Consider the following 21,491-nt stretch of genomic DNA (forward strand, 5'->3'; position numbering starts at 1 on the left):
AAGTTTAATATTATTAATATCAGTTCAATACAAGACAGTGCATGGAAGGAAGGAGAACTAGCTACCTAAGCTATTTTCATTGATTATCACATTACTTTCCACAGCAGTGATATAATGTCACGATGCTATAACATAGCAAAAATTCTGCTTTCAATACCAACTTTGATTTCCAACGCTCAGTTCCACTTTGGATGCCAGTACAAAAATTCCTGCAGTGCTGGTACGAGATAAAATAGAAATGTCCACCATACAAATGCCACTCGCGCATCTTTCACGCACAGAAAGAGCCACTGCTTGAGCGTCAGGCTGGCGCAGCTCCTGCCCTCGCCCCGGGCGCGAGGCTGGCATGCAGCGCTGGTCCATGCGGCACGCCGTAGGACGAGGTGACAACACAGCTCTGCTGCCGAACAGTTTTGCACGGCTACGCCATGTCTCAATGCGCACAGCACCGATCTCCCAGCGGGGTTAATAGCAAGCAAGGGCACCACTGCACCTCTGCATAAGCTCCTGTTACCTTACAGGCATTCAAATTGCTGTCCTGCTCCTGGTGCAATTCTACTGAGTGGTTCACAGCAGTACCTGCCTGTGGTCTAACTGTCCCCCTCACTTTGGAAAACAAAAACAAACACAAAAACCCCACATTTTTTCCTAAGCTAACTCTGACAAATAGAGAGCTAAAGGGTCTCTGGAGTTTGACAGTAGGTAGACAAAAGCAACCAAACAAAAGGTAGCATGTGTAAAGCTAATAAAAAGGACAAGGTAAAAGCACATATACTAATGATTTCTTACAATAAAGAAACCCCTTCTTTTTATTCATGAAATAACATGAATTTAAATTATTTGGGTAAGTGACCATCTTCTAATAGACAGATTGCATATTTAGGACTTAAAACAGATTGAAAGTGAAAATTATGCTAAAATCATTGGGGAATGTAAATCCTTGTTTAATTGATGCTGCGTGAGCTGCCAGGAATAAGTAATAAGGCTAAATTTAACTCCTCTGGCAGTATTTCCCTTTCAGATGCAGATCGTTTTGGCCAAAGCCCAGGCGATCTAAGGCAGGTCCATCTTTCCAGTGCTGCCAGGGAGGACCAGAGCTGGGGGAGAGGTGAGCTGGGTTTCTTTCTTCAGAAGAGCTGCAACCATTTTGTGTACAAGGGCACTGAAAAGTAGCTCCTCTGCTATAAGGTGCTGTTTCAGGCTCAAAACTCTTTTCAGCCTGGCTGCAAACCAGTGAAACCAGATGAAACCAAACAGGCGGGTTTACCATTCTCTGTTGTGCTTTGGTGTGTGAGCTCTTGTTGAACTCACGTGTTCAGCTCAGGAAGGAAAGCAAACCCAGGCGCCACGTAGGCGAGCGATGGAGGCTAGGCGGTGCTACGCGCCCGCATCAGGTGTGAGGGAACTTGGTTTTGTGAGATGCAAAGAGGCGAGTGACCTTTTCAGCCCAGCCCAGAGGTCTCTCCCTCAATTTCCTGTCTCTTACAGCCCTGCAGGGGAAAGAGCAGAAGAAACGAGTGTAAACTTGTTATCCCCTAATTTCATTTTAACACCCTCCTCCCAATGCTTTTTCTGTGAGAAGTTCAGGTATCCAGAAACAAATTGCTGAAAAGGCACTGGGATCCAGGCAATCTAACCCAACATCTTCTGCTGGTAAAAATAGCTGCCCCTACCAAAATCTGCCTGAGATGCCACCTTCAGCTCTTGAGGTGTGATTAGTGCATTCCTAAATTTGAAGGCAAATCAGGCTTCCAGCAGGACACAAGCATGGCAATCCAGATGGCTCAGCAGTAGCCCTTTCAGCATAGCACCGTCTCGGAAAAAACTCAGCTCCAGCAACAACTCAGAGGAGAAAACTGACCTGCCAGTCATGGCAGCAGGACCTAACCTGGGTGTTAGATCAGCGACTCACTTTGTGTTTCACAATAGGAAAAGATGACTCCAGACCTCCCTGTTAGCTGGCAACCGCCAGCCCTGTCCCATGCACAACCTCAGCTTCTTCTTTCCCTACCATGTAATTAAAGAGAAATAAAAAGAGCACAAGAACGACCCATAAAAGCCAATGAAGTGGCAGTTGACGAATAATTGCATTCATATTAATGACCATGGTGTTTGTCTGCAGAAGAAAGAGCCAGGCAGTTTTATTATTGTTGTTTTACCACCAGAAATAGTGCAAAGCTCATATTTGGATGATGCATGCAACTGTTCTTCAAGGTACAATGAAGGAAAGAAGTGCTCGTAGCAAAGACTGTCTTGCATGAGGTAAGAAAATTTGTATTTTGATCCACAGCGGGAGCAGAAAAGGCTGCAGCCATAAAGCTAGTTGTCCAAGCATCTAGGAAGAAACCATAACATAGCAAGCATTTTAAATTCTTTTAGCACTTCATTTAAGAAATGTTTTAAAATCCAGAACAAACTGTCCTTACTCAGAGAGAAAATTTGTTTTTGTGGTTAAGATGAAACTGGAAATTCAAGACATGTTAATTCCTAGTCTGCATGACATGGGAGTAATTTGATTCTCTGTGTCCCAGTTCCTCACCTATAAAATAAAGCTGAAAATATTACCTTTTTTTTTTTTTTAAAGGCACTGCCTTTTAGATTATCAGCTCACAGAGCAGGTATTACATCTTACTTTGTACTAGGTACAGCATTCAGAATAAAGATGCTATAATCTCAGATAAGCAAGTCTATACTAAAAACTTAAATTTATATGGTAAGATTTTAATTTTAACCTAATTCCATGTCTTGTCATGTCTTACTTGGGATGTACTGACATAAAGGAAAGCTAATAATAGTATCATACCTATCACATACCGTAATAACCCTTGGAAGAAAAACTTACCAAAAATACAAGCTGTGAAAGTGAAAGAGAACAAGAGCTGAAATACGATTGTAAACCTTGCACTGACACCAGCAACAGCTTCAGCCTACCCATACAAGCTGTAATTTGCAGAGCTGAGCCTTTTACTTTAAGTTGCTCCATCAGCGACTGCTGCTGCCATCGCATCTCCTCACTCAGCGTCCTGCTGTCGCTTCTCACCCCTCACATCTCCACCACCTTTCCTACCCAACATGCTGTAACACCACTGAGGGAGCCAAAAGCCAGAGGGTTACGTGGCGGGGGAAGGAAGCAGGGGTTTGGGAGGGAAGGGGAGCAGCCCTGCACATCCCTCAGCAGAAGCATCCCTTTGCTGCCTGCCTCCTTTCAGGAGGGCGGGCTCCCACAGGGGCTTACTCTGCTCCACTCCACGCCATCCATCCAGTGTGGACATACCTCCTCAGAGGAGGATGTCTGACCCCTTTCAACTGCTGCTCTAAACCCTGTAGCCTAGAAAACTTCAGTCCTCCATGCCTAGGAACTCAGCTGTCAGCCTGAAAATCTGGGTTTCCACACACTCACACGTTACTTTGCATGTTTCAAGCCAAGATTCCGCCAAACCAGCACAATCTCTCCAGGCCCTACTGCTCGGCTTGCAGCAACCACCCTCAGCTCCACGGGCAGCTCTGTACCCTGCCCGAGCGCTGAGCACCCCTCGCCCCGCTCCAGCACAGGCCCCATCCCTCGCTCGCTGAGCCGGCCCGCAGCCGCTGCCTGCAAATCACCCCTGCTCTGCACAAACCAACCCGGCCGGTTCCCTTCCCAGGGCTGGTTCCCCTCCTGGGTCGGTTCCCTTCCTGGGGCCCGCTTTGCCACACCCCACGCTTTCTTCAGGCATGCTTTTATTCTTAAGGCAAATGAAGGCAAAACCTGTGCCGCCACAGCCCATTACCTTTTCGCATCACTCCAGGCTGGCTTTTGGTCGCTCTCTCCTCAGAGGGAACACCTGGCTCCTCTCCAGCAGGTTTTGCTGGCTAACCTTGGCTTTAATGGGGTTGCCTATGGCATCCTATGCCATTTAATGGCCGGGGTCTTTGCTCCGCTCCAAAACAGTCGCTCCTTATGGGCTGAGTTTGAGTGGGTTGCTTGAAGCACATGCAATGGTTCCCATTCCCACCCAGATTAATAGAAAGACTGCAAGTGTTTGCACATGGGTTGCAATAGCTGACTACCTAATTAGCCTGGCATCTCGAGCGGTTAAATTCCCTGTCAGCGACTTCTAGGGAGAGTCCTGCTTCTACCTCCAAATTAATTTGTCCGTTCAGAGCCCCGAACTGGATCTCAAACCCAGATTTCATATGTATGCAAAACAGGCCAATCAGTTAATTTATAAGAGGGACCGTAGAGGCCTGGGCGGCTGGCAGTACATGCTAAATAATAATTCAGGCAAACACTGCCTGCCTATGATGATAAAGGACAATTGCACAGCACAGGCAAACACATCCCAAATAGATTGCAGCGCAGTCTGTCTCCATACAGCCCCATGAGTCATGCTGAGTTGGAAAATACTTTATAAATGCTAGTAATGGCAGGCAATCATTTTAATTAGATATGGCCTAATTAAAAAAGAATAGAGGCTTTTATAGTTCATGCCTCCCCAGTGTGCACTAGGGATCCCCACTGTTTGGCAAACAGGAAAAATGTTTGTATTATTTAATAAGCATAATGTTATCAGCAGAGCTTTAATGCAGGATTTAATGCATATGCTCTGGCTCACCAGACTGAATGTTGACTGGTCAGTGCGCAGCCTGGATGGAGGAAGGTTGCAGGCATTTCACATCTCTAAATGAGATCTCAATGTCTCAAAACGATGAAGTACGCGCAAGGAATTGGCTAAACCTCCTGGGTGTTTATTAAGCTGTATGTGGGTGTTGGGCAGATTCATTCAGATACAGTAAAAATTAGCCTAAAGCTGCAAAGCAACACCTCTGGCTGATCAGCTTCTCTGCAGGCGTCGAGTAACGAGGATAGAGAAGTGATGCCAGTGCCCTCTTGCCAGCCCTGTGCCTGCCCACAGCCCATCTTCCCACTCCCCTGCCACCCTCCCCGAGGGGAACCAGGCATTCCTGGCCGCTGAGAGCTGGCGAGCGCTGCCCTGCTGGGCCTCGTCCCTCACCCCTCCGCTGCCGAGCCAGGCACGGCCATGGAAAGCAGAAATCCAGAGCTCCCATGACCTGGCCCGCCAGTGGCGTGGGTCCCTCTCTCATTTCCACATGCCGTTGTGTAATGCTTCCACTCCGCTGGGGGAGGAAGCAAAAATACCACGAGAAAAAGCACTTCCTGCAGTATTTCTGAGCTGGTAAAACCCAGGAAATAATGGAAATTACAGTGATGCACGGGCTATCGAGTTTCTTGAGGTTATTTTGCATTTCTGTTATTTCCTGTGCTTTTCACAGGAATATTTAAAGTCATAAAGAAGTGAAGCCTGCATATATGATTACGATAGCATTAAAGTAGTAAAAGCTTCTCATCTCCCTGCGAATATTTAAAATAACAGAGAACAATAACCTTTAGTGAGCGATGGCCGTGCATCAAGCTCGACGCGCCGCCCCAGCCAGGCTGCTCAGCCTGGATCCTGGTGACGCTACAGACTAATCGAAGACCATTATTCCTGCTCAGGGCGTCCCTGTGAGCCCGTCTCACAAAACAGCCTGGCGAGCTGAAGATCTGCAGCGTCTCCCTAAGACCCCGATGCTTTGGTACAACCGAAGGACCTCCACGGGTTCAAATCGCCCTCCATGTTACCTACTTCCATGGGAGGGTGCTGGGGACTGGTGGCTCCCCGGGGCGAGGATGAGCAGCCGGGGTTGGGTGCAAGCAGGGCTGCTACAGGGCTGGGGCTGGCTGGGGCTGCCTGGCTCTGGCGTCAGTATTTCTGCTGAGAGCGAGTGCTGCTTTCAGCAGTCCTGTATTGATTTGCCTCACCCAAGGTCACCTTAGAAGATGATTTACATTAAGAAAATCAATTTTTTAAAAACTCCTTGCTAGGAGCAATGCTTGATTTCTAAATTCAGAGCACAACCAGGCACACGTCTGAATTCAAAGAGTTACCCAATTCTTACTAAAGGCAGCAGAAAATCTTCTGCCCGCTCCATAGCTTCACGCTGGAAACACGCACAATAAAATTTCTATCGCTATCTCACTATCATAACTTCAAAAGACTGTTTTCTTATCATTTTGGCTTTTTTCAACCCCCGCCTGAAGTTGTTAGCAGCGACTCCTTTGCCTTGAAAAGGAAAAAGGGGTTTTGAAATGGAGTTCTTTCCAAGTATGCTACCCCAATTTCATCATTTCCTTCCTTAGTGAAACACACACATTCACCTACTTTTTAATAACAGAGAATCAGATGATACTTAGTCATCTGTTGCTCAAGGCTCTGCACGGATGTCACGCAATGTGCGTGGTAACTTGTCAGTGTAATGTCGGGAATATTGCCCTGCCTTCAAAATTCATTCATGTTTTTTTCCTAATGGATAGCTAGATGCTGTACACACATAAATGTTCCGCATCACTCCCTACGGAGGTCCCAAAAACCTTTTACCATGCTCTTTTCAGCTGAGGGTCACTCTTTGCAATCTCTGTGAGGATCCCCTCAAGTGCCAGCATCCCGGAGGTGAATCCTCGTGCCACCCATGGCAGTGAGCTGGCTGCTGTCCCGGCTCGCTCCCGCCCGCAGGCAGGGTGCAAACACCAACCCAAACATAAATGTCACAGGAAGAGGCAAAACTGGAAGAGACCTCAGTGGGGCAGAGGCCCTGGCTTGCTCCGGCTGCATTAGACCACCAGGGCAAGTTTCCAAGGAGGCTGTAGACGGTGGGATGATGGTTAAGGCATCTTGACGTGGGATTTTCTTCTCCTCGTATAGTGGAGCAATGTGGAGAATGGCTGAAGGACCTGGGAAGAAGAGTGAGAGTTGAGCAATGAGCAGAAGAGCAGAGGCAGGAGCTGATGTAAACCCGATGTTCAGTGTTCTCCTAAAGCTCCTGAAGGAACTGATTTATACACAGAGATTTTTCTCAAACTCTGTCCTCTCAGCCAGAGCCTGTCAGTCAGAGCTGTATTTATACCAGCTTGCTGCATGCTTGCCTCCCCTCGGAGCCACCTGGGTCACTGGCTGGCCAGGCTGCTCTGCCCCACGGTGGCTGCAGGACACGCTCTGCTGGGGACCTACAGCCTCCACCTGTATTTTCACTACAGGAGTACCCGAGCAGCACAGCATTTGTGCAAACACAGCCTGGTTCTGACAGCAAAGGGTCTGCACATCCTACCTATGCATCCACACTTGAGCTGGACAAGGCTAAGCTTGCCACGTTATGTGGCTATTCCTAGCATCGCCCTCCAAGAGTTCCTCTGCCATCAGCCTGTCTCCTTAGACGGCTGTGAATCACCAGCCCCTTCCCTGCTTTACTCTCTCACCTCACCCCACCTCTCCAGGGAGTCACATAACTCTTGGCCATGTCCAGGGGTCTCTTTCTGCTCCAGTTTGCCAAACCGCCCCTCCGTTCGTGGGCAGAGGACACCACACTGGTCTCCTGTTACAAAGGGGATAGCAGTTGCAAGAGCAATAACTTGCCAGTCAGCCGGCACAGCTCCTCTGCCCCACCACGGGTACCTTCAAAGTCTAAACTATCATCCTAGAAACTACTGTATTCTTAAAATAGTTATAAATTTATTTACACCTCAAAAAGTTGCTTAAATAATACATTAGTCTGTGATAGATGGTAATTTTTTGAAGTCTTCACTAATATACATATTTATGCACATAAAAATGTAATTATATGCTTTTTATAGTCGTTTATCCTCTTTTCAGTCCACTATGACTATCTGTCAGGATGCTGTCAGCACTCCGAAGCGCTGCCTGCACGCGATGCCTGCTAGCTGCATCCACGCACTTACAAAACGCACGCGTCAAGTGCTGCACATTTCCTGGTGTCAGCACCATTTGCTCAACACATGACAGACAAACAGATGGATTTGGGCTTTCCTGCTGATTGTTTTTTCCAGAGAATGGAGGCATCTGTTCCTGAATCTATTAAGTGAAATATGGATAAAATGTTAGGACTTCTGATAAAAACCAAAGGTATTATTGCAAACCTACAGTATATTACCTTTGGAATTACACAAGGATAATAAATGGTTCTGCGAGTCTACAGTAATTGGGAAGCGTCACTGAGAAGCTGCTACCAACACAGCTAGGCCTGGAGCAAACATTTATTAAAGCTCCTTAATCTGAGCTACTTAGCCATCCTTAACTAAGCTGAGTATTACTGTACTTTGCATTAAAACCAGTGAGATGAGCTAGGTACACACCAGCTGAAGGAAAGATGGCAGATTATGAATCCCAACACTTGCGAGAATCATCAGACAAATATATCCCCACTCTCATTTGGTATCACAGTAAGCTTGGCGACTACTTGCCAGGGTTATTCAGTGTATTAGGAGCTTCCTCATCATAGAAGTCTGCTCTGGCTCAGAAGGACCTTCAGCTTTGAATTTTTTGTTAACCAGTCCTGACTGGCCAAGGATGTGTTATAGTAGTTTTCTGGAGCCATTAGTGTCCAGGTATTTTCATCTTATATTTTCAGCCATCTCTGAGCAGACTAATAGAGCAGTACCGTCAGGCTCTTCTGTCTCCATGACTGGATTACATGAATTCAATTACACACTCTAGACAATTTTTTTCTTAAGCATTTTCTTTACTCCCCGATCCTGCGCATTCTCTGTCCTTACCTGCAGGACAATGCTCTGTACTAACTTCGTGTTTTGCTTTTTCCTTCACACATTCAATTGCTTCATTTAAAAAATGTATGCAGACACCAGGCCCAGTTTGCCTCTAATTGAAAATGGGAATGTTGAAGCTTATGAATTATCCCATTTTAAAACGGGTAAAAATGAGAGGAGAATTAGGTAATTACGTGGGGGGACAGTAGGGAGGAATGAGATACATCCCTGTATTAAAATAAAAATGCATGATGGCGTTTCCTACCCTGTTTTAAGTTTGATGAAGTTAATCTTTCTTTTCTTGTCATATATCAATATTCTACAGGTATCTATTGTACTTTAGGTTCGACTGGATGTTTTTATTCACCCTGCTGCTAAGAGAAGAGAAGTGGATACTGATACCAAATTCAAAACTGAATTTATGAGTGCTGCCGTTCAAAAGCAAGGACCAAGCAGGGTTGGAAGGATATAATGTTATGGAAACATCAGAACAACTCAGATGAAACTGCATGCAACTCTAGCAGAGGAAAACAGCACCTCTATACAAACACCAAAAGAAGGTCTTCAGCCTCTTTTGCCTCTTGTAATGGCATTTCAGGCTCTTCTGCCTCCCGTAATGGTGTTGCAGTCCCTGGGAATGGTGTTGCTATCCCTGGGAAAAGAGATTGCTGTACGGCAGGGGTACAGACTCGCCAAATCCTCTCTGAACAGCCAGCTCCAGCTCGTGGGTGCTGAACTGCCTGCATGCCGTGGCGTGTGGCTGCCAGGCACGGCCCAATAACCCAGTGGGTACGGTTATGTCAAAGTTATCATAATTCCACTAAAAATTAGGGGGGAAAAGCAATTTAAGGTCCCCAGAAGACACACTACTGAAAGAAGTCTGTGGCTTTCACAGCAGGGCTCAAGACTACCTCCAAAAAAGAAATCAGCCAGTTCCTCTTTGATAAAAATCTGTTTGCCTGAAGTAAATGGACAAGGAATCATACTGATATAAAGGCAAAATAGGTCAGTTTTATCACAGCTATTTTATGCAGCTACTTTCTATGATAAATAAAGATTTCTTGTGAGGCAATCTCAATTCCTGTATGGTACATTATATATTCCTACTCATTCATTTACTTTCTAAGATGAAAGACTTGAGTGACTGCACTGGATTTGATATAATATTAATTAATGCATAACACTCCAATGTTGAATTCAGCCATGGTCTAACCACATGATATTCATAAGTGCTAAATGATTATGCCTAAGCATGCAAGTAATAACGTTTTTCCTAGAGAAGCGCAAGAAAGCATGCCATCCAAGATTTAAATGTATGAACCCACAGGGCACATGAAGAGTAAGAGGGAAAAGAATTCAAAAATATTTTTTTTTTAAACTGAGAAACCTCAAAACCGTATTGTTGCCCGTCACTTAGTACGTAAAGGCTGCGAGAGCTGCGGACAGCGAATGCTTTATCCACAGTGAACACGGTTTCCCTTCCTTCTTAGCAGCTGGCTGGGAGGAACTAAACTTAGCAGGCCTGAGGTGTAGGAAACAAGATAGCACGGTGTATGGCTGGATAGGAAACACAGGGCTCAATGTGTTTGAGGTTAAGATTAAGCCCTGACTTCCTTTGGGTCTATTTTAAACGGTGGCAAACGATGGCATGCTTTCTTACAACAAAATGACAGATGATCAAAGGTCGAATATGCTCTGTATGTCAAGCATTTGTACAAGGACCTTTCTTTGAGGCACTGGGCAGGAAGAGTTTTAACGCGCTGTCTCATACTTCCCCTCATCTGTGTTTGTTCAAAACATACCAGTAACTGGGGAAAGCTGGGTGACTGGCTGTGGAGAACCGGCCGAATAGCGTGCGCCTGCGAAAGGAGAGCCGTTGGTTTTGGACAGAGTGAAGGAAAGATCACCACGGCCCCAGCCATCGCTCGTGTGAGGAAAACAATAAGGCAGCACTCGCCATGCCCACACTTTCAGGTGCTACAGCTGGGAAACAAAGACAAAACATGTCGAGGGCAACTTTACACATTCCCCTTTCCAGAAGTAGTCAACGATCAAAGCAGAAAAAGTGAAAACACATTTTGGAAACTCTGCACTTTCCAATTGCCATTTTTAAATGCAGTTTTGCAACACCTACAGAAAATAGGATGCAAGACTCGCTGTGTCCTGCTGACTACAGATTGCACACTTGCTAAATTTGCTATTATTACATATTACCCGTGATTCGTGCTGAGGCAGCCGAAGGAGGACTTTACCTTCACATGAGATTGAAAAACACACAAGAAAAAGACAGTCTTTGTCCCAGAAAGTGAGGGGGTACCTGAACACCCCAGCCATGCCATCTATCATAAGGCTCGCTTCCCTCCCACCCTCCTTCTCATACCTAGAAATCTGCAGGACAAAAGCCTGTGTCTGAAAATTCCTTTTAATCAAATTTTTCATCTTGCCTCAGGCACTGCTGCAACAGTCCGCAGCCTGTCAGCTCTAGCTCTGACCTGGAGCCCCCAGGCAGCTCCGTAGCTGCCTCTGCCAAATACTTGTCCTACTTCGCTAAGGCAAAGGAACAGCTTGCTAAGAAAGACAACTGGGATCACTTTGCTCCTCTGAAAATCCACAAAAAACAATTTATTAGTTATAGCATGAGTTTTATTACGCTGACAATAAAGCTATCTGTTCAGCCACAGTTTCTGAGGACAGCACCTACTCTCATGAAAAATGATGTCATTTATAAGTGCAGCTGTGTGGACTCTTAAAAAACAGCATAAACCCTGCTTCCATTGAGATTTGGCACTGGCTTAACAGAGCAGGGAGAATTTTTCAGTATAGAACATTAAATATGTATTTGAATCAGAAAAGCATTTTCTGATGTTAGGTGGGTGGGAAATCAGGAGAGCGTTTTGTAAAAAGCCATTGTGTTTTCTCTGCACCCTGTCCTTCTGCCTCTGGCAGCACAGAGCACTGCACTTGCTATCAGGATGCCGGCAGGAGCCGTGGGACTCGTGCTCTGAAGCACAATTTAAAAATGCACACTACAGTCTAAACAGTGAGAGGTGAATATCCTCTTTAACTCCACTGGGTTGTACGGAGGAATACAGGTACCGTTTCCACATGGCCTTTCTAGGCTTTGTTAGCTTTCCGAGTGTTTCTGTCAGCAGTATCGGACTATAGCCAGCTCTGAGTGTGAGTGAATCCCCATGGAGAAGATGGTGGGTACGTCATGCTACAGACATGCTGTATGTCCCAGTCCTCCTGTGGATGGCAGGAGGGAAGCATGTAGCCCTTCTCCTGCTCACCTGGGCTCTTGGCAGGTATTTCCAAGCTCCTACAACACAAGACGGGGAAGGAGCCTAAAGCTCACTTGCCAGCCACCATATAGAAACAATTTGGCACAAGCACTAGACGGGTATTTTACTGCCCTGAGCAAAATAGCTCATCAGCAAGGCAACAATTAGGGGAAAAAGATGTGAATAATCCTGCCTAGACGTATACGATAAATGAACTTAGAAATGGCCTAAGAGCCAAGAGGTAGAAACCATAGTTTTTGGACTAGTGGCTGAACTACCAAAGAGTTGGGATCGATGCAAAGATCCAAAGCATTCTCATTTGATGCAAAGTATTCTTACTATCAGAAGAACAGGAAAAAATATCCAAAATGCCATTCTGAGTTAAAGCAAATATGTTGTTCAACAAGGTTTAAGTTTTGGATTTCATAGAGAACACCTTATATGTTGTTTTTTGCAACAAAGTAGTCACTTTCAAAACAAAAACATGATTTTGGGGGGTTGAATTTTCAGTATTTTTTGAAATTCAATGTTCTGTTTAGAAACACAGAATCTATGGATTCTATGGTTGGAAAAGACCTTTAAGATCATTGAGTTCAACCGTTAACATAACACCGCCAAGTCCACCACTAAACCGTGTCCCTAAGCACCACAGCTACGCATCTTTTAAACACCTCCAGAGACGGTGACTCAACCACTTCCCTGGGCAGCCTCTTCCAGTACCTGACTACCCTTTCAGGGAAGAAGTTTTTCCTAATATCCAACCTAAACTTCCCCTGGCGCAGCTTGAGGCTGTTTCCTCTCGTCCTATCACTTGTTTCTTGGGAGAAGAGACTGACCCCCACCTCACTACAACCTCCTTTCAGGTAGCTGGAGAGAGCAATAAGGTCTCCCCTCAGCCTCCTCTTCTCCAGGCTAAACAACCCCAGCTCCCTCAGCCGCTCCTCATAAGACTTGTGCTCTAGACCCTTCACCAACTTCGTTGCCCTCCTCTGGACACGCTCCAGCACCTCGATGTCCTTCTTGTAGTGAGGGGCCCAAAACTGAACACAGGACTCAAGGTGCAGCCTCCCCAGTGCCGAGTACAGGGGGAAAGTGTTAAGAAAGTGTCTAGTGTTTAGAAAAAAACTAAAACATTTTCCCAAGTACCCTAACTCTGCCTTGTGTCTCTGGCTGAAAGCTTTTCCTAAATTCAAGATAAAAATCACTTATGCTTCCAGTCTCTGTAATCTATTTTCTGGCAGATCACCCAGCTCTAATGGGCAATTAATAAGTGTGAAATAGGGATAATATCTCAACAAAATGTTGAGCTCTGTTCTGGCCCATTCTTCTCACAGATGTCAAAACGACAAGCAGGAGCAATTCAGATAAAGGCAGGCCATGGTGACCAGGATAAGCTGACGCAGGAGGACACGAGAATCCTTTACCTGGCCCCTCCTCGTCCCACAGCTTGGGGTCTTCCTACACCATGGCAGCTATTAACATTTCAGCACATACACTACAGACCAGTATGAACAGTAAGGCCACAGGGAATAAAAGACACAAATGTCTCTGCCTTCAGGTTTAAAAGCTCAGTGAAATTAAGGTATTAATTCTCTCAGTTGTGAAAGAGCCCCCAAGGTGTGTCTCAGAGTAGGCAGCGAGAAAAGATGAAATGCTGCCACAGTGAAAGGTACGAGGGTCGACAGGGGCACATTTCCTCCTTCGCTGTACCCATGCGAGATTGACTGCCAGCAAAGGGCATCACACTCCAGCGTCTCCCCCCTGGCAGGGTGTCCCTGGGTGGCAGAGAGCTGCAATCACCGAGCCTTCACCGCCCCCAAAGCGTACGGTGTAGGGAACACAGAGAAGGAGGTCTCAGGGTAGGAAAGGCTACCCTTTGCAGCTGCTGGAGTGGATCCCAGAGCACATCCTCATGCTCCACCTGACACTGTGTGGCCAAAGCTATTGCCAGGGCTTTTCATCCTTACTGTCACCCCCCTCCTGGCAAAAGGATGGAAATGATTTTTCCAGCAGATGAGGCTGACAAGGTGGAAGCTGAGCTTTGAACTACATATCCATTAAAAATGGCATTCTTTATGTTCACTAACATAAACAGTTTTTAGTATTTAGACCACATTTTTGTTTGTAGGCTTTGTCAAAGCAAAAACTTACCCAGAGCCCTCTGGAGTCATTTAAGATGTGATCTCCTTGCAGAATGCAGAAGCTTCCAGGAAAGTATAGGGCCTTGGTTAAAGGAAAAATCTTTTACGCCGCTTAAAATAATTGACAGCATTTAAAAATATTCACCGTATTTAAGCATATCAGACAGAATTCCCATAGTTTCACAAATGTGCCTTGAAGACTGTGAGTGTGAGTGACAGAATTGTCTGCACAGCGAGACTTTCCATTTTCAGGTGCTCCAGCTTTGATTCAACATCGAGTGGAATAGCAGTAGAAATAACTAATATTTAAAGCAATGGCCAGGTATTACATATATTTTAATCAGGCCTGGTGAGAAGGCTCAGGACTTTTCTTCTGAACAGTTCCATTCTAAATATAGGCCTGGCATGGATTTATTGGGGGAAGTACAAGCGAGTTTTAGCCTCCCTCCTGGTATTGCCCACGTGTTTTGTGCCACGGGGCATGGGAAGCAGCCATCCTTCAGTATGATAGTTACGACCACAGAGGTGACATAAACTTTATATCTGAGAAGGTACTAATGTAATCGGGAAGGCTACACAGGGTAATTGCAAAGGCTTTAATTCACGTTGAGCCAGTGTGGCTGGAAGGATAAACACAAGCACCAAAGCACAGGAGTTCTCTTGCCAGCTCTGCCACTAAGTCCATGCAAATCACTTAATCTTCCTATTTGGTTCCCCCTTTGCTAAAAGGGGAATGTTAATATTTATTTACCTTACAACTCACAGGCATGTTGTGAGGATTAATTAGTTAATAACTGTTAAGTGCTTTGAAGATCCAAGTGACTGTGCGAAATACTAAGTATTATTAACTAACATTAGGCTAATGATGCAGATAGGAGTGGCAATTTTCATTAGCTGTATCAAAGCAGAGCCCAGGATTCAGCCCCAAGATGCACGCTAGCTAGTGAAATATTAACAAGCTTATGAGAAAGATTAAAACAATAAAGTAAACTTATTTCCACTGGAACACAAGAAAAAACAAACAGCTGTGCCATTCCTGAACTAGCAAAACCACAGCTCTATTAATAACTCAAGACCGCATTCTGAAAGCTGTTGCTTTGCACCTTGATTAGTCATTTCCACCAATGTGCAAAGTGTTACAGTTTTGAATTGATGGCAATTTCCACTCCTACATCTTGCTCTGCACCTGCGAGAATGATGGCATGCAGTTGAAGGCAAGCAAGAATCAAGCACAGCATGCATGCGTTATGTACTACAGTTTTGCAATGCGCTTGCTTGGCGTTAATTTTTATGAAACTTCTGTGAGAGATCCAGACAGTTATGGTACATCTTTATGAGAAGGCTGTTTTTGCATTCAGATAGCTGTCCTGATACAAGGGAAGGTACGATACAGGTGGCCAGCCTGAGGTTTGTGAGGGCCAGCTGCACGGGAACAGCTTGCGCCTCTGCCTTACACTACTGTTATAATTCTAGCAAAGAGAGATGGTAAAAACACAGTCTGGAAAGTTGAGACAGCAGCTAAAATAACTTTGGAAGATGCTTCCTCAGAGCAGCTGTCCACATAGCTCTGCTGAGGAAGCCAGGTGCAGCCCTTAAGAGCCAATGATTTTAGGAGGGAAAGAAGATAACGCTCCATAGGCCTCTATTTCAGTAACTCTTCATACAACTATTCTGGTCCTGGCTGAAATTTTTAACTTCTATCATCTCACAACATTGTTGTTTGAAGTAAAGATTAAAATAATCCTTATGGGACAGAGAAACACAGAAGTGGGAAAAGCTGAGGAAACAGAAGGATTGCAGTTACCTCCAAAAATTTGCAAACCCCTTTTTTTCTTTTGAGTGATATATAAATACCTGAAGCCCCGATGCTGTGAATGTCTGTTGGCGACATAGGACTCACTGTGAGGCAAAGATGACCTAAGATAGGCGACAGACTCCTGCAGACGGAAGATGCAGGCTTTCAGGCAGAGGGATGATTAAGGAAGCGGCGCGGCCAGCCTCTGCTGCACTCATTTGACCCAGTTGCGAGGAAGGAGGCAATTCCTCGACTCTCGCTTCCAGATTACAAAGCTCAGAGGCACAATGTGATTCTCAGAGGCCCAGGTTTGTCGCGAGCACAAGAAGTCTCATTTTTCTCTCCATTGCAGTGTGCTAAGCCCTTTGGGGATCCCTACCCTGTGTTCAGAGCCTCCCAGGTAAACTCCTTTGTGAAGCCACCTCCTCCACGACGCTTTTGTCAGAAGAGAGGCAGCTGCTGCAATTGAAACAGGTTGGGAGAAGAGTTCCTGCTGAGCCCAGTCCTTACGGCTGATGTTCAGTTACGAGGCCTTGCACACTGTTGCAGCAAGGTGGCAAAACTTAACTAACAATTAGGTACATGAATTTATTGCTGTAAAATCCAAATACAGTAAATATATTCAACAACTGCATCTCAACACAGGAAACATGAGGTTGAATTTCACACTGCAGCGTAAGGCTGAGTAGTGGCTACTGTTAAGGGTGCTTGACATTTTAACAGTCTTCTGATTATCAGGGTCTGTTTTCAGATACTTCTAACATGACTAAACATTAATGATTTGAAGTTAAGTTTTATGTAACTCAACACTGACTTTAGACTGACCTATTTATCTCGACGACGTGCCGTTTTTTCCTTCTAAAGTACAATGAGCAAAATCTATTTTTCATGTTAAAAATATATCCATTGTGATATATTTCTTCCTGCATCTTATTTATTAAGCTCTAACATTAGCTCAAGATTTCTGTTTGACTGCAAATACCAATGCACGTTATAAATACATCTACAATCCACTTATAGCACTGGAAAGGTTAAAAACATTTAAGCAGGGACAAAGGCCACCTACTTAAAATATCTTGCCCCCTGGACATATTGTTGCTTAATCATTTTTTACATGGGTTTTACTTTTGCTGCTGAAATTACTGGCTATCATTTGACACACAGTGTTGGACTAGCAATACTATAAATCTGAAATGCTAATGTGCTTTCCTCTGCGTGTGATTCCTACCAATCGAATACATCATTCACAGTTACTTTTATCTCAAGCCAAGACTAGCAAGGGCAAAACACAGTCTTTTATTGACTTTAGAGCTTAGTCCGTTAAATTTCGTGCTTTTTCAACCTCCAAAGCCAATCACAGGCCGACGGCACCATCCTGGATTTTATTTTGCGATATTATGAGCCCAGCTTCCATATGCACGGAGCATCGCAGGAGCTGGGAACCTTCTCCGAGTCAAGGATGCACATTACTCGCTGGCTGCCTGACAACAGGGGTAATTGCTTTTTCTTTTTTAAACATATGGTGAAGGGCAGGCTTAGCCAGTGCAGAAGCTTCCGTAGAGCCTCCAGGGAAGGAGAGGAAAAACGCTTCATGCTCTTTGCCAAGACGTTTTAGATGCAAAGTGGGGCATCAGCAAACCTGAAGCAAGCGACTAAAGCCCTCGCAAGCCAGCCATGCGAACAAGGAAAACAACCCCCCAGTAGCAGATTTTTTTGAACAACCCATAGAAAGGCACGCAAATGCGCATGGTTACAAATAGCATTGCTTCTTGTCATACGTGAACCAGAGATGCTGTCGGTTAAAGGATGAAAAAACATAGGCTCTCGTGAGCGCAATATCCAGTGCTTCAAAACCTGCTAAATTACCAACGCGTCTTCTAGGTTTTGCGGGAAAGGCACACACTCAGCTTCATCTGTTGTTCACACACAGCACAAGTGAGCAAATCCAGCACTCTCTAAATTATTTTGAGCAGATCTGGCACAAGTTTTTGCAGTCCAAAAGAAGCCGCTGCAGCATCCATAGAAGGTCTGTAACCGTTCACCCACAGCGTACTGGGCACAGAGAGGCCGTGGACACGGTACAAAGTCAGCTCAAGCATTTCGTAACTCTTGCTGACACTGTAACAGCTCGCAAGGCCAAAAGACAAACACCATGATTCCTATTCGTGTTGCTCATAGTCTAAAGAAAGATAGTCTCACTCTGAGGGCAAAGGCGTTTTTCAATTTTCTTGCATAATTGATTTTTACATGTAAAAGTCAACATTAAACAACTGACTAGAACTGATCAGAAAACACCATCTTTTCTCAGGAGAAAAAGTTATAGCATCCACCGTGGCTACAATCCAAAGTAACGTCAAAGTGCTGTTGTATCCAGGGCAGCGGAAAAAGATCCGGCAGAATTCAAGACACCGGACAAAGAATTTCCACTGCAGACTGCCAGATCTCCTGCCTACCAAGTCCTATACAGAAAGTTTGCTGTTTGGTGCATAAGCCCCACGCAAGCCCTCGTCTCCGTAACTCTGAAGAACGGAGAGGGCAGCGAGGAATGAGGGCGCTGATACACCTAATGAGTTAAAGGATAAGAATTGTAATGCTACTGTTGTTGTCCCATAAACAGTGGCCTATCTTGAACCTAATTACTGTGCTGTGTTAAGTATATGTGATATTGTGAAGAACGCAGGACTAAAAACTGCTACAGAGACAGTATTGAAAGTTTAGTCAGGAAATCCTCACCCAAATTCATTTTCTCTCAGATTCCTTGAGACATTGTGCTTAGACTACCTGCAGCTTTCTTAACATCTTCTGAGTTTTGCTAACTCTCTACTGGCACAGAATACAGTCTTGGGTTCGTTAGAAATCAGTTTAATCACATAGCAGCTAAGCACTTGGCAAATGAGATAGAAGTGGATCTGTAATGCTACAGGGATAGCTGTTTACAGCAGGGTCACTAGACAAACATTGTTATAAAAGCCGTATTCAGTTTTGTAGGTCCAGAGGTTATTAATAAGTAAGACTGAATAATGTTAACAATTCTTGAAAACAAATTAACTGGTTGATTTTTTTTTTTTTTATTACTGAGTCCATACATTTCTCATTTGTTCCGGTTGGCAGCACTGCAACCTGTTAGTTAAGAGTGGCTTGTTTGCTTTGTTAGAGCTATTGTCCAGGTGTCCAAATATATATATCATCATACAAATTATAAGTTTAAAATCAAAGTGTTTCTTAATGGCATAGTATAAACTACTAGAATGTAGGGATTTTTTTGTTTTTTAGCTAGACTTTAAATAAAATGTTATGTAAATGAGAAAGACACTCAAACATTGAAAATCCACATCAACACACTGAGTTTATTACAGAACAAGTCACTGGAAATTAATTGGGTACTAACCTTTTAATACTGCAGCTGATCCTTGGTCAATCTGTTACAAGAGTAAATTGGCATTCCCAGCTGTGCCATACTATAAGACGCTAACCATCAGAGTGGCCTTTAGGAACAACCTATTTCAAGAATATCTGCTCAATCTTTTACAGCTAATCAGAGCAACGTTAACAGAAGAAAAGCTGCCAGAAGGGAACGTATGTGAATATGAATCCAATTTGATGCTGCAGTAAGGCACAGATTTTTTTTTTTGGTAGTAAGACACTGAAAACTCAGTATTAAAAGGCTGAAGAATTCAGAGAATTGAGAAATTAATTCAGCCCAAGAATTCACTTCTGTAAGACTCGGGGATCCAACACTCAAAAAATCTAGGCCTAAGTACTTAGGAGAGTCTCTTTTCTCTCACTGCAATAAAGCCACAGCGGCACTCGGGGGGAGCTATGTGCCTAAGTGCTCAGGTGGTTTTGGAGAAGACTTCTTGGACTCCCACATCAGAAGTTGCAGTGCCAACCAGAGCATGAGGTACATTCGGGAACTCAAATGTCTCTGGCTCTTACCGGCTGCTGCATAAGCTAAATTTCCACTGAAACAAGTTGCGCTCAGCGCTTTTTCATACTCATCGGCTTTTTATTCCACGAATGCATTTTCTCTTTCAGTTTCTCCAACTTTCATTTTCACTGGCAGTTACTTTACCTGTTGCTTCCTTCACAATTTCAAGACGACTACTCTTTCGTCACAGCTGAGCAAGAACCCTCTCTGCACTCACAGAAAGTCTTGTCTGAAAAAAGACCGTTAGCATTTGTAAGCTTTTTAAGGCAGAAATAGTTATTTAGTGTTTGCACAACACCTAAAGCTATGGGACCTCCAACCTAGCTAAGGCCTTTGGTCAGTATTGCAATATTAATGTTACATAGTGATTTTAAATATATATATATATTTTTACTTCTGTTGCGTATGCAAGAAAAGAGTGCTCATGTTAATTGACAGGTGACTAAATGCCACTTTTTATCATTCCCATCTTATTCCAAGACGACACTATAGAATAATTGCAGAATCACACTGTTTATTTAATATACTATAAAATGGCCAATAACCTCCTTCACCTCCCAAAACATTTCTGTGGATAAACAATGACTTCTACATAAAGCTATTTTACTGTTGTCTTTCCGCTACTTACAGAGATACGGACTAGGCAATTTTTAATATTGATAAAACCCAGCATATGGTTGTGACCTGGCTCTGCGGAAGCCACCCTGATGCTTCTACAATCTAGCCCCCAGTTCTGGAGAACTTATGAGGAAGGAAAAGCTGTTGGTCCACCATCACCACCACCCAATGCAGCACCCATTCCGTGTCGTGGGCCAGGAGGCCGGTGTTCCCTGCCTTTTCCCTCCCCGTCCGAAATAGTTCAGCTGCATCCACCCAGTATTATCCAGGCTAGCGGACAGCTGACTCTCTCGAACGACTGCTGTTAAGAGTTAATCGCTATTTCTCCAGCCCTGCTTACATGGCGTTATCACTTACGCTGTTGGTTGCTGCTGGAATTACTACCAGTGCAGACTGAAGGGAGGGTGGGGGGAGACAAGACAGCTTGACAGATGACTACCGAAAATTGGGAAGTTGTGTCAACCATGGAAAAAACGAGTGTATTTGAGAATTGCTAATAAAACAGATAGCTGAACATTGCGATATTTTCCATTACTTATGCCAGAGCTAGATTTAAAAGTTGGCACTAAAGAACATGTCTTCTTACCATTTCTTCTTCTTATAAGCTCTCTCTTTGCCCGTGTACTCTGTTCAAGAGTGCCTGGTACAACACAGACCAAAGGGCTTCACACCTCAGGATGGATAGGCATTATATGTGGGGTTTGGGGTTTTTGGGGGGATTTGGTGTTTTGTTTGGTTTTTTTTTTTAATTCACCAGCCCCTTCAACAATTACCCTCTCTCCAAAAAAGGGTAGGTTCATCTTTGGCCTTCTTCCTTCCTCCTGCATGGGGAATATTTGGCCAGTCTTTGGAAAAGAAGTCCAGTTTGAGAGCAGCCGAAATTACAAAATAATTACAGCACGAGCCTTGCAGCCAGCCCTCCATGTAGAAGTAGAGTATCTTGTGTCCTTTTGCTGATAATGTCGGAATCACCGGAACAGCCTCTCCGAAACCACAGAAAGTACTTCCCTTTCGTGCCGCTGCTTCTCTGTGTGCAGGAGGAAGGATGGTCTTGTGGCTCACAGAGATTCGGCTGTCAGCATGTGTGGCTTCTATTCCTGGTGGTCACCAACTTCTCTTGTGACTTTGG

General features: G+C 44.5%; 1 long non-coding RNA gene across 1 annotated transcript; it reads right to left on the reverse strand.

The window, feature by feature from the left end:
- Positions 1–713: 713 nt before the first annotated feature.
- Positions 714–15,317, reverse strand: LOC148052164 (uncharacterized). Its single transcript, XR_015699288.1, has 4 exons — positions 14,032–15,317; positions 10,402–10,582; positions 3,771–6,772; positions 714–1,490 (listed from the first exon to the last, which is right to left on the reverse strand). It is a non-coding gene; the product is annotated as an uncharacterized LOC148052164 (long non-coding RNA).
- Positions 15,318–21,491: the final 6,174 nt, after the last annotated feature.

This window comes from Nipponia nippon, unplaced genomic scaffold, assembly GCF_047370975.1.
Source record: "Nipponia nippon isolate SJK-2023a ecotype South Korea unplaced genomic scaffold, ASM4737097v1 scaffold_5, whole genome shotgun sequence".
NCBI classification, from domain to species: Eukaryota; Metazoa; Chordata; class Aves; order Pelecaniformes; family Threskiornithidae; genus Nipponia; species Nipponia nippon.